The sequence below is a fragment of the Orycteropus afer genome, unplaced genomic scaffold, assembly GCF_000298275.1.
Source record: "Orycteropus afer afer isolate SDZICR_OR568_19922 unplaced genomic scaffold, OryAfe1.0 scaffold00244, whole genome shotgun sequence".
NCBI classification, from domain to species: Eukaryota; Metazoa; Chordata; class Mammalia; order Tubulidentata; family Orycteropodidae; genus Orycteropus; species Orycteropus afer.
In genome coordinates, this window is record NW_006921831.1 from 4,902,460 (window position 1) to 4,915,485 (window position 13,026).

Consider the following 13,026-nt stretch of genomic DNA (forward strand, 5'->3'; position numbering starts at 1 on the left):
GGGAGAGAGACTGTTGGCTGGCTGAGAGATGGTGGGCTGAGAGAGACTGAGCATTTTTCCTGAACTTGAATTGTAACCTGGTACTTCCCTAATAAACCCCATAATCTGTGAGTTCTGTGGGGCCATGCAGTGAATTATCGAACCCAGCAGAAAGGTGGTGAGTGCTGCGGGAGAAATGGTTGGTGGCAGGGTTGGTGAAAGGGCTGGAGGAGGCAGCATGTCTGGCCTCGCAGAAATAGGCCTTGGACTACTGACGGTGATTCTGTCTTCCTCTTGTGTGGATAGAGGAGGTCAGAAGATGTGGCCTCCCTGCCCTTTTGGCATAACTGATGAAGATCAAAGACTACAGTCTTCAGTATGGATTACACCTCAACATAACGAAAATGAAAATCCTCACAACTGGACCAATAAGCAACATCATGATAAATGGAAACAAATAGAAGCTGTCCGGGATTTCATTTGACTTGGGTCCACAGTCTACACCCATGAAAGCAACATCAGGAAATCAGACATCATATTCACTGGGAAAATTTGCTGTAAGAAATCTCTTTAAAGTGTTAAGGAACAAAGATGTCACTTTGAAGACTAAGGTGTGCCTAACCCAAGCCATGGTATTTTAACTTGCCTCATATGCATGTGAAAAGTGGGCAAAGACTTAAGGAAGACCACAGAAGAAGTGATGCATTTGAATTATGATGTTGACAAGGAATATTGAATATACTGTAAACTGCCAGAAGAACAAAGTATCCTGGAGGAAGTGCAGCCGGAATGCTCCTTAGAAGTGAGAATGGCCAGACTTCGTCTCACCTACTTTGGTCATGCTTTCAGAAGGGACCATTCCCTGGAGAAGGATGTCATGCTTGGTAAAGTAGAGCTTTAGCGAAGAAGGGGAAGACCCTCAATGAGATGGGTTAACACAGTGGCTGCAAGGATGGGCTCAAGCACAGCAAGGATTGTGAGGCTGGCACAGGACTGGGCAGTGTTTTGTTCTGTTGTGCACAGGGCACTATGAGTAGGACCTGACTCGATGGCACCTGACAACAACCACCACTGCTGATTACTCTGAAAGGGATCCCAGTAAGAGATCCTGGATAGAGTGGGGAAATGTGGAACAAACTTAAAATCATAAAAAAAAAAAAAAAAAAAGACCAGGCTTACTGGTCTGATGAAGGCTGGTGGAATCCCTAAGACTATATCCCTTAGTCACCCTTCAAGCTAGTTACTGAACTTAACCCATGTGTGTCAACTGACAGCCAAAGGATAGGCAGACCTATAAGGTGAACAGTAACATCAGGAGGGTATGCACTCAAGCATATGAGATTAAGAGGACAGCATTGGCCAAGGGACAGAGCTAGGTAGGCAGGAGGGATGGGGAGGAAGGATAAGTGAAGGGGTGGGTACAGGAAGGAAGTGAGAAGAATGCCGGTACAGTGTGGAGAGAGCAGTAAATGCCACCGAGTGTGTATGGATTACTGAATGGAAAACCAATTTTCTCTGTAAACGTTCACCCAAATCACAACAAATAAATAAAATCAGATCACAGAATCAATTCCAGTTTCAGTACTTGCATTTCTGTCCTCTTGGCACCACTGCTGGTTCCGATGGATGTGTTAGCCTCCAGATAAGGAAGCAAAACAGCTATGAGTCCTTTGAACAGATCTTTCTAGAAGTTGTCTTTTAGCTGTCTGTAGCCTTTAATTATTTTTCTAGACATTTTAGAATTGCTTTGCCATGCTTCACAAAGCATCATGCTGGAATTTTGATTGGAATAGTATTAAATTTACTTCAGGGGAAACTGACAAAATTGGCAAGAAATAGAGTTCAATAGACCCAAATCCTAGAACCAAATAGTCCTGCAGTGACTTGTATATGAAAGAAACAATTTATATTTTAAGCAAATTGATCTAGACAAAGAAAAAAATCTGTAAACTCATTTTTATTGACTATGCGAAAGCATTTGATTGGGTGGATTATAACAAATTATGGATAACGTTGAGAAGAATGGGAATTCCAGAACACTTGATTGTGTTCATGAGGAACTTGTACATAGATCAGGAGGCATTCTAACAGAACAAGAGGACACTGCATGGTTTAAAATCAAGAAGGGAGTGTTTTAGGGTTATGTCCTTTCACCATACTTATTTAATCTGTATGGGGAACAAATAATCTGAGAAACTGGAGTATATGAAGAAGAACGTGGCATCAGGGCTGGAGGAAGACTCATTAACAACCTGCATTATACAGATGACACAACTTTGCTCACTGAAAGTGAGGATGACTTGAAACACTTACTGATCAAGATTGAAGTCTACAGTCTGCAGTGTGGATCATACCTCAATATAAAGAAAACAAAAATCTTCACAACGGGACCAATAAGCAGTATCATGATAAATGGAGAAAAGATTGAAGTTGTCAAAGACTTCGTATTACTTGGTTCTACAATCAACACCAATGGAAGCAGCAGTCAAGATATCAGACATCATGTAGCACTGGGCAAATCTGCTACAAAGGACCTCTTTCAAGTGCTGAAGAGCAAAGATATTTCCTTGAAGACTAAGGTGTGCTTGACAGAAGCCATGGTGTTTTCTATCGCCTCTTATCCATGTGAGAGTTGGACAATGAAAAAGGAAGACCGAAGAAGAGTCAATGCTTTTGAGTTGTGGTGTTGGTAAATGCAAAAAGGACAAGGAGGCCACGTGTTCTGACCTCCTCTAATCCCACAATAGGAAGATAGAATCACCATCAATAGCCCAAGGCCTATTCCTGCCAGGCCAGACATGCTGCCCCCCTCCAGCCCTTTCTCCAACAGTTCCTCCCAAAGCACCCACTACCTCTCTCCTGGGTTCGATAATTCGCTGCAGTGGCCACACAGAACTCACAGATTACAGGGTTTATTAGGGAAGCAGCAGGCTACAATTCAAGTTCAGGAAAAATGCTCAGTCTCTCTCCCAGCCCACCGTCCCTCAGCCAAGTCTCTCACAGTCTCTCTTTCCCAGCAGCACGTGTCTCTTTCAGTAGTGTGTGTCTCTTTCAGCAGCATGTCTTCCTCAACCAGCAGTCAGAGAGAGTTCTGCCTCTAGAAGGCCTCCTTTTGAGCTTGGCAGAGTGGCCAAACTAGCCAATCATAGCAAAAGAACTCTAAGCACCTGAGAGAGAGTGGGAACCTCCCAGAACATTGTTTTGTGCCACTCCCAACAGAAATACTCCAGGTAGACAACTTTAGCAATCAGGAGCTCCTCAATTGCTCATAGCAAATCCCGCCTTGGAGTTTACAAAGACTTATGGGTAGAAAAGCCATACTAAGTAGTTTACTACACCACAGTGAATAATACTGAAAGTACTGTGGACTGCTAAAAACAAAGCAAAACAAAAACCCTCACTGCCATGGAGTTGGATTTGACTCACAATGACCCCTCCTTGGGTTTCCGAGGTGGCATCACTATGGAAGTAGATCACCCAATCTTCCTTCTGAGGAATGGCTAGTGGTTTTGAACCACCAGCCTTCTAGTTAGCAGTCAAATGCCTTAGGCACTATGCTACCAGAATGAACTAACAAATCTGTCTTGGAAGAGGTGTAGCCGGAATGCTCCTTGAAAGCGAGAACGGCTAGACTTCATCTCATCTACTTTGGTCATTGTGTTAGGCTGGATTCTCTAGAGAAGCAAAACCACTAAAGCTTATATATACATACAGAGAAAGAGAAATTTGTCTTAGGAAACTGGCTCACACACTTATAGAAGGTGGCAAGTCCCAAGTTCTTGGATCAAAGGTCAAGCTGGAGGCTTTTCCTGGCTCACGCAGCTGCAGAGGCTGATGAGCTCGAGGTTGGCAGGCAGTACACCGGCTGTTGACTCCAACGAATGACAAATCCAAGATCTCCAGGCCGAATGGTGGATTGTTTGCTCACCAACAGGATCCCAATCCAAAGAAGAGTATCTCTTTTCCTAGGATATCCATAAATACATTGGAAGCAGGCCACACCCCTAGGGAAACTCCCTTTCAACGAATTGGTTGCTCAAAACATATACATCCAATCCCATCATAGGAATAACACACATCACAACTGCTTAAACCACACAGAACTGTGGTCCAGTCAAGTTGACACACAGCTCCAACCATCATAGTCATGTTGTAAGAAAGGACCATTCCCTGGAGAAGGATATCATGCTTGGCAAAGTGGAGGGACAACGAAAAAGGGGAAGAGCCTCAACGAGATGGATTGACACAGTGGCTGCAATGATGGGCTCAGGTCTAGCAAAGATCGTGGGGCTGGACCGGGCAGTGTTTTGTTCTGCTGTACATGAGGTCACTATGAGTCAGAGATGACTCAATGCACCTAACAACAGCAACAAAACTCATTTTATGAGATGAGTATAATCTTGATTCAAAAACTGGGTGAAGATAACACACAAAGATTTATTGTAGGCCCTTATGAATATAGATGCAAAAATTCTAAATTAAATATTTGGAACCCTAGTCCAACAATGTATTTAAAAAACACATCACAAGTTAAAGATATTACCCTATGACCCAGCAGTTTCACTCCTGGTATTTCCCTGACACCTGAGGGCAGCAACAGGAGTGGACACATGTACACCCGTGTTCATGGCAGCACTGTTCACAAGAGCCAAAAGGTGGCCACACACTCAACGTCCATCAGTAGGTGGATGGACAGAGGTGGTACATGCACGCAGTGGAATAGGACTCAGCCACCACCAGCAGCAAGGTCCTGATACACTTGGCAACGTGCCGGAACCTTGAAAGCGTTATGCTGAGTGAAGTAAGTCAGACACAAAAGGGCAAACACCGTATGATCTTAAACCCATTTCTGATTCCGACTCATAGCGACCCTACAGCACAGAGGAGAACTGCCCCACAGAGTTTCCAGGGCTGAAATGTTTACGGAAGCAGACGGCCACGTCTTTCTCCCATGGAGCTGCTGGTGGGTTCAAATTGCTGACCGTTACTTAGGTTAGCAGCAGAGAGCTTAATCACCTGCTATCAGGGCTCTTTGTATGATCTTAGGTGTATGAAATATCAGAAGAGGCAAATGAACAGAAACCAAGGTTTATTAGTGGTTACCAGGAGCAGGTGGGAGGAATGAAGGGGAGCCATTGTTTGGGAAACAGTGGGTTTGTTTACTGTGAGTGATAGATGAGACCTGCACAACATGGTTTTCCTTTCTTTAGGGATCAAGGGCTCAGAAGGGTCAAGTGATTCACTAGTCATACAGCTGCAACTGGCGGAGTAGGGATTCAAAACCCGTGTGTCCACGGCCAAGTCCTTACACACTACCTCCAAGAGTTAAACCATCCTCATTTTACACAGCAGATCCATTGGAACGGGGCACTCCATTTAAGATAGCCATGAGTGGCCGGACAACTCCTGTGAAACCCCAAGTCTTAAGAGTCAAACCATTTCATGCACTCCCAAATTCAGATTTACCCAAGCTGGAAGATAGAGGTCCCCCCTGCCCCACACTCCGGACCTGCCCCCTGCCAGGGAGCACACAGTGGTTGTGGAGGTAGTGGCTAGCTCCGAGCCGCACCCACAACATGATTAATGTAATTGATTCTGCTAAACTGTACACCTAAGAAACGTTGAACCAGAAAATGCTATGTTAGATACATATTTTTACAGCAAGAAGAAGTAATTCGAGTTAGAACCGACATAATGGCAGTGGGTTCAGGGGTAGGAGAGAAGGGGAGGAAGGGACTTAGAAGTCTAGGGCACACTGAACTTTTGTTTAGGGTGATGGGAAAAGCCAGGAACAGTTAACAGTGATGGCTGGGTAACACGATGGTCACATTTATGTCACCAGGCAGTACATCTGAAGCTTGTTGAACTGGCAAATGCCTGTCCCATGGTCAAAAACATGGTAAAAAACAAAAATAGATGCATTGATCTAAAGTACAGTTTGTTTTAGGGTTGTGAGGAGGATTCGTCATTTAGAAAATACATGGATGTAATTCATCACATTGATAAACTTAAGGAGGAAAACCATAGGATTACTTCCATTAATGCAGGAAAAGCACGGTAAAGATCAATCCTATTTATGATAGAAATAAATTCTTAGCCAACTAAGGAGAGAAGGGAACTTCCTTAAATTGTTTATGCTCATATACCAAGAAGTTACAACAAACACCGCAATCACCACGGGAAGTCTAGACGCGTTCCTTCTAAGATCCAGGGGTGGATCCAGCAAAAAGGGTGCTGATTATCACTACTCCTGTTTAAGACATCATGTCTCTGGAAAGACCTGTCATAATTTGTGGTGGTTGTTGGGTGCCATCAAGTTGGCTCTGACTCATAGTGACCCCATGTACGATAGGATGAAATACTGCCAGGTCCTGCACCATCCTCACAATTCCTGCTGTGCTTGACCCCATCGCTGCAGCCACAGTGTCAGTCCGTCTTGTTGAAGGTCTTCTCCCTTTTTGCTGACCTTCAACTTTACCAAGCATGATAACCTTCTCCAGAGACTGGTCCCTTCTGACAGCAGGACCAAAGCAGATGAGATGAAGTCTGGCCATTCTTGCCTCCAAGGAGCATTCCAGCTGCACTTCTTACAGGACAAATTTGTTCATTCTCCTGGCAGTCCATGGTATTTTCAGCATTCTTTGCCAACACAATTCAAATACATCAGTTCTTCTGTGGTCTTCTGTATTCATTGTCCAGCTTTCGTATATATATAAGGCTATTGAAAATACCACGGCTTGAGTCAAGCACACCTTAGTCCTCAAAGTAACATCTTTGCTTTTGAACATTTTAAAGAGGTCTTTTGCAGCAGATCTGCCCAATGCAATATGTTGCTTGGCTTCCTTCTTGACTGCTGCTTCCAAGGGTGTTGATTGTGGATCCAAGTTAAATGAAATGATTGACAACATCAATCTTTCCTCTGTTTATTGTGATGTTGCTTATTGGTCCACTTGTGAGCATTTTTGTTTTCTGTGTGTTATTGTAACCCATACTGAAGACTATAGTTTTTGATCTTCATCAGTAAGTGCTTCAAGTTCTCTTCACTTTGAGCAAGCAAGGTTGTCATCTGCATATGGCAGGTTGTTAATAAGGCTTCTTCCAATCCTGATACTGTGTTCTTTTTCATATAGTTCAGGATTATTTGCTCACTGTAAAGATTGAATAAATATGGTAAAAAGATACAGCCTTGACACACATCTTTCCTGATTTTAAACCATGCAGTGTCCCCTTGTTCTGTCCAAACCACTGCCTCTTGGTCTATGTACAGGTTCTTCATGAGCAGGAGTAAGTATTCTGGAATCCCCATTTTTCTCAATGTTATGCATAATTTGTTAAAACCAAAACCAAACTCACTGCCGTCGAGTGGGATCTGACTCATAGCAACCCCTCCTTGGGTTTCTGATGTATCATCACTATGGAAGTGGATTGCCCAACCTTCCTTCCAAGGAGTGGTTGTTGGGTTTGAACCACCAGCCTTCTGGTTAGCCGTCAAATGCCTTAGGCACTACGCCACCAGAGCTCCTATGATCTACATAATCAAATGCCTTTGCATAGTCAATAAAACACAGGGTAAACATATTTTTGGTATTCTTTGCTTTCAAACAAGATCCATCTGACATCAGCAATGATATCCCTCATTCCACATCCTCTTCTAAATCCAGCTTGAATTTCTGGAAATTCCCTGTCAATACACTGCTGCAACATTTTTAAATTATCTTCAGCAAAGTTTTACTTGTGTGTGATATTAATGATATCGTTTGATAATTTCCACATTCTGTTGGATCATCTTCATTTGGAATGGACACAAATATGGATCTCTACCAGTAAGCTAGTCAGGTAGCTGTCTTGAAAGTTTCTTGGCATAGACGAGTGAGTACATCCAGCATTACATGCATTTGTTGAACTAACTCAGTTGGTATTCTGTCAATTCCTGGAGCTTTTTTTTTTTTTGTCCAATGTCTTTAGTGCAGCTTGGACTTCTTCCTTCAGTACCAATGGTTTTTGATCATATAATATCTCCTGAAACAGTTGAACATCAGCCGACTTTATTTTTTTGGTACTGTGACTGTTTATTCCTTCCATCTTCTTTTATTGCTTCCTGTGTTGTTCAATATTTTGCACACAGAATCCTTCAGTATTGAAACTCAAGGCCTGAATTTTTTCTTCAGTTCTTTCAGCTTGAGAAATGCAGAGTATGTTCTTCCCTTTCGGTTTTCTGACTCATATCTTTGCACATTTCATTATAATAGTTTGTCTTCTTGAGTCACCCTTTGAAATCTTCTGTTCAGCTCTTTTACCTCATCCTTTATTCCATTTGCTTTAGCTACTTTATGTTCAAGAGCAATTTTCACAGTCTCTTCTGACATGTGGAAAAATAAACATCCACAAATAGCTAAGTCAGGATTTAAAGAGGAAGATATAGGAAAGGGGCTGCTCTACCTAACACCAAGACATACTGTAAAGCCACAATAATAAAACATTTGGCATTGGTACGAGAACAGACAAATGGACTAATGGGGCAGAATAAACAGACTGCAGAGGCAGCCCTCTTATTTACAGGATTTATGTTAATAGAGGCACTGCCACAAACCAAGGGGAAAAGGATAGATATGAACAAAACTCCCTCACTATGTGCTTAAGCATAAAACTGAATTCACTTTTTACACAACAACAATGGACTCTAAGTGGGTTAAAGACCTAAGTGTGAAAGGTAACTGTCATATTAGCAGAAGAAAACACAGGAGAATATCTATGATCTTGTGAGGGAAGGCACAAGTGAGATCTCTTCTCAAACAAAATTTCAAAAACACAGAGCATTAGGGAAAAAAACCAAATGAACAAAAACAACCAAAACCAGGAATCTGATTTCATCACCATTTAGCATTCCTGTTTAAGGAAGACAACTCGGATACTGTCGACAAATGATGGACTGAGGCAAACAACTGCAGTGTATAATATCTAAAATACAGCAGTGCCTGCATATTAACATGAGAAGCAGCACATAACCAAGAGAACTGTGATAGAGTTATAGCACACACATAAAAAGGTACTCATCTGTGGTCAGAGAAATAGAAGTTAAAACAATGAGATAGCACTTCGCACATGATATTTGCACACTGACAAGATGTAGGTCCAGAAGACATTTCACATTGCTGGTGGGAGCAAGGAAGGTGTAGCGTTTCTGGCTAGCAAATGGTAGAACTTAGTCAAATTGGGTCTACACTTACCCCACGGCTCAATAATCCCACTTCTGGACAAAGAGATTCTCACATAGGTCCATAGGGGACATGAAGGAAGACATTAGTGGCAGTTCTGTTTTTGTTGGTGGAAGTAGAAGGCAACCTGAGTGTCCCTCATTGGTGATGGACACATGCCATCATCACAGTGCATTTAAATCAGTGAATGAAAGGAATAGACACATTTCCTCTCACTAAGTACAGCTAAAACCCTGCACATTATAAATAAAATAAAAATGAAAAGACTCTAAAAAGTGGGGAGAAGAAGGCAGACCAGTAAGGGACCTTGGGACTTCAGGAATGACATAGTGATGAGTTCCAAGAAATACCAATAGGTGCAGACAAAAAACATCCCAAATAAAGTCTGCTTTCTCTAGCCAAAGGCCTAAGAAAGGTGCAGCCTAGCAGGAAACCTTTGACAATAACCTCCATACTCACCTAACACCACTCAGCAAATACTGAGTGGGGAACCTGGACTTCTATACTCACCTGGTGGTAATGAGATGGCCCCTCTCCCTTCTCACTGGGATAGAGTCCGAGGAGGCTGAGTAGAGAGCCTAGACTTTCAGCACCATTCAATGGTAACTAGAGACCAAGTGGGGAGCCCAGACTATCCCTGTGATAATGTCTCACTCCTTCCTCATGTCCAGAATACAATAGAACCAGAAAATGAGAATCAACAGATTTCACCCCTGAGATGACCCAGACATTGGAACTATCAGGCAGACTTTATAGCAGGTGTTATAACTATGCTCCATGAGGTAAAGTATTTGAAATGAATACAAATATGTAAGAATTCTCAGCAGAGACACAGAAAGTATTAAAAAAAAAAAAAAGCCAATTGGAAAATTTTAAACTAAAAAGAACAATATTTGGAATTAAAAAAAAAAAAAAGGTTAGATTCAATAGCAGAATGACAGAAAATAGAATCACTGAATTTGAAAACCAATCAATAGGAATTATGCAATCTGAGGAAGGGAAAAAGATTTTAAATAAAATAACCAGAGCCTTAAGGACCTATGGGACTACATCAAAAGGTCTAATATATGTATAATTGGAGCCCCAAAAGGAAAAGAACCTAGTAGGTGGCACAAGTACAATACAACAGGCTGTAGGCCTGCAAACTCCAGGGATCCCTTTGAACTACAGATGTCTGTTATTGACAGCTGTGCAGAGTTATTGACAACTCTGGCAAAGGGAGGCAGCCTCTGCCTGAGGTACCCCATGGGTTTCTGGCCTTACCACCTCCCCAACACAGCTACCTACTGCATTCCCTTTGAGGAACCATTATGGACCAGCTATTGAGCACTTGTGGAGATAAAGTGCCTTACACAAGACTGTCAGGTAACACTGAGCCCAGACATTCCCATCTTGAGTGATAACAACAAGCAAATTGGAAAGGCACACTAGTCTTATTTTATTACATATAAATGGTTTGTTCAAAGAAGAAGCAAGCCTGATCCCATAAGTGTGTCCTCATTTCAATAGAAGGTTGTGACCACACCTTTAGGGGCTAGTGTATCTCCCTTTGATTACTCACAGGGGAAGCCTTTGGCTACCTGGATATCTTGCTTCCAGGAATTTCCTGAGGATGTTTGGGCTTGGTTTTCTGATGGATCAGTCAAACTAAAAGTTGATGGTGTCCATTGGGTTGTTGTTGTTGTTATGTGCCATTGAGTCAGACCCAACTCATAGCGATCCTTCTTGGGTTTCTGAGGCAATACCACTATGGAAGTAGATTGCCCAACCTTCCTTCTGAGGAGTGGTTTGTGGGTTTGAACCGCCAGCCTTCTTGTTAGCAGTCAAGTGTCGGCACTTGGTCCAGTATTTCATATTTTCACTGTCTCTTGGTCTGTGGCTAATAGCTTAACTATCTGGTCAGGTACTGGGTGATTACTAAATGGTTTATTAAAAACTTCCTTCTAGAGGTGTGCAAGCTCTGGAAAGACATTTTAATAGCCCAATAGGAAACGGGACACATGTGGATATAACACAGAGAAGAGTCTATACTCAGATAAAAACAAAGGGAACAGTGTGACTGCTTGGGCCCAGTGGCAGCATGGTTACCTAGATCCACCATCATCATCAATGGCAGGACCCCTTGTATGTGCACAGACACATGACTGACTTGAATTCACATGCTTCTTGGGATGCCCCTGTAGTCCTGGGTTAAGCCACATGTGGAGACTAAGGTTGCAAATACTCAGTAACACTCCCACATGGCTTAAAACCAACATACTGGCTATCTATATCGTGCTTAGCCACAAAGCCCCACAGGAACACCCTCAAGTCACATGTACTTTTAGAGAAAGTGTTGGTGTCAGATACTTCTCCATTGGAGTGGGCCACCTTCAGGTCCATGATCGTTGGAACTGACCCCATCTCTGGGTCATATCCCCCTGCTGGGCCCCTGGACAAAGAGGGCTATCTTAGGAGAGGCACTGAATCCTGGCTCCAGGTAGCAGTATGAGGACTGTCCCACCATTGGAGTCCACATCACAACACAATGATCAGGACCTCATCTACCAGGTGGGAAGACAGCATGGTCTTCAATCCGTAGGTCCACATGGGTGCCCAAGTGGATCATGATAGGTACCTAATGGCCTGAGGCTTGTCCTGGCTGGGTGGGGAGGGGCATCTCCTGCTGTTTAGATTCTTGCCAGCATCAGGTCAAGGTTGTCTGAGATGTGACCTGCCTGCCTGTCTGGAATAGTCAGTCACATTGTTGGTCTTGAATATAGCGGGACTGATCTGCAGGTCAGCCTCATCCTACCACTGGGCAGATATTGAGAGGAGCCTCATTAAGCACAGCGTGGGACAGATGAACGGGTCTGTTCTCAGCCTCTGTCAGTGTGTTTAACCCAAGTTTCTTACAAGGTGGCACATTCATGTGACATTTTGAGTTTGGCTGAGGGTAGGGCTGAGGAGTGGACTGTTGGAAAGATGGTTGGTCATGGGTCCTGCATGTCCTTGCTGAGTGGCCAGACCACAAAGCTGACCATCCTGAGGCTAAGTGTTTCCGAAGCCAGTCCCATAGGCAGCCAAGTGTTCCTCAGGTGACCGTAGTATGGTTGATGGCTCCCCAGGGAGGGGCTGGCTGGGTGCTTTGAGCTCCAGTGCCCTGTACCCCTCAGCTGTGGCGCCACCCACAGTGCCCACAGCTGCCATCAGGGTTCATCGTGTTGGCCCAGGACTTGGGAGCCGGGAAGCTGATGCTGCTCCTCAAGGGTTGTGTGCGGAGAATCTGTTGCTCTGATCCTGCAGGGTTTGCCGTCCACTCTTGACATGGGCAGAGTGGATGCTCAGTGACTCCCTGTAGTCCTCCATGAGGCAGTGGTTCTTCCTGGCCACATGCACATGTCGGACCAGCCTGAGGCACTGCTCCTTGATCATCCTTCCAACTAGCCCCAGCCCACATCCCCTCGGTGGCTCTGCTACTCAGAAACACGCATGCCCTCCTCGCCGCAGGGCCTTTGCGTGGCTGTCCCCTCTGGCTGGAGGGCTCTCCTGGGTCTTCTTGGGGCTTCATCCTTTGGTTCTCATTTCCTTGCAGGTTCCTTGACAGCCCCCTCCCTGCACATTTTAGCACCAACACAGTGTCATTTGCTCTATAGTCCTTCCCAAATTCAGAAAGGACCTTCCCTAAGTATTTGTTCACATGTTATCTTTCTTCCTGATGCACTGTGCACTCTGTGAGGGCAGGGTCTTGACCTTGTTGTCCTCAAATCCTGCTCTAATGAGAGTGAGAGAGTGGGTGGGGTGGGGAATCTACTCAGTCTCCCTGTGTGAAGTGAGTTTCTTTATGTGGCCT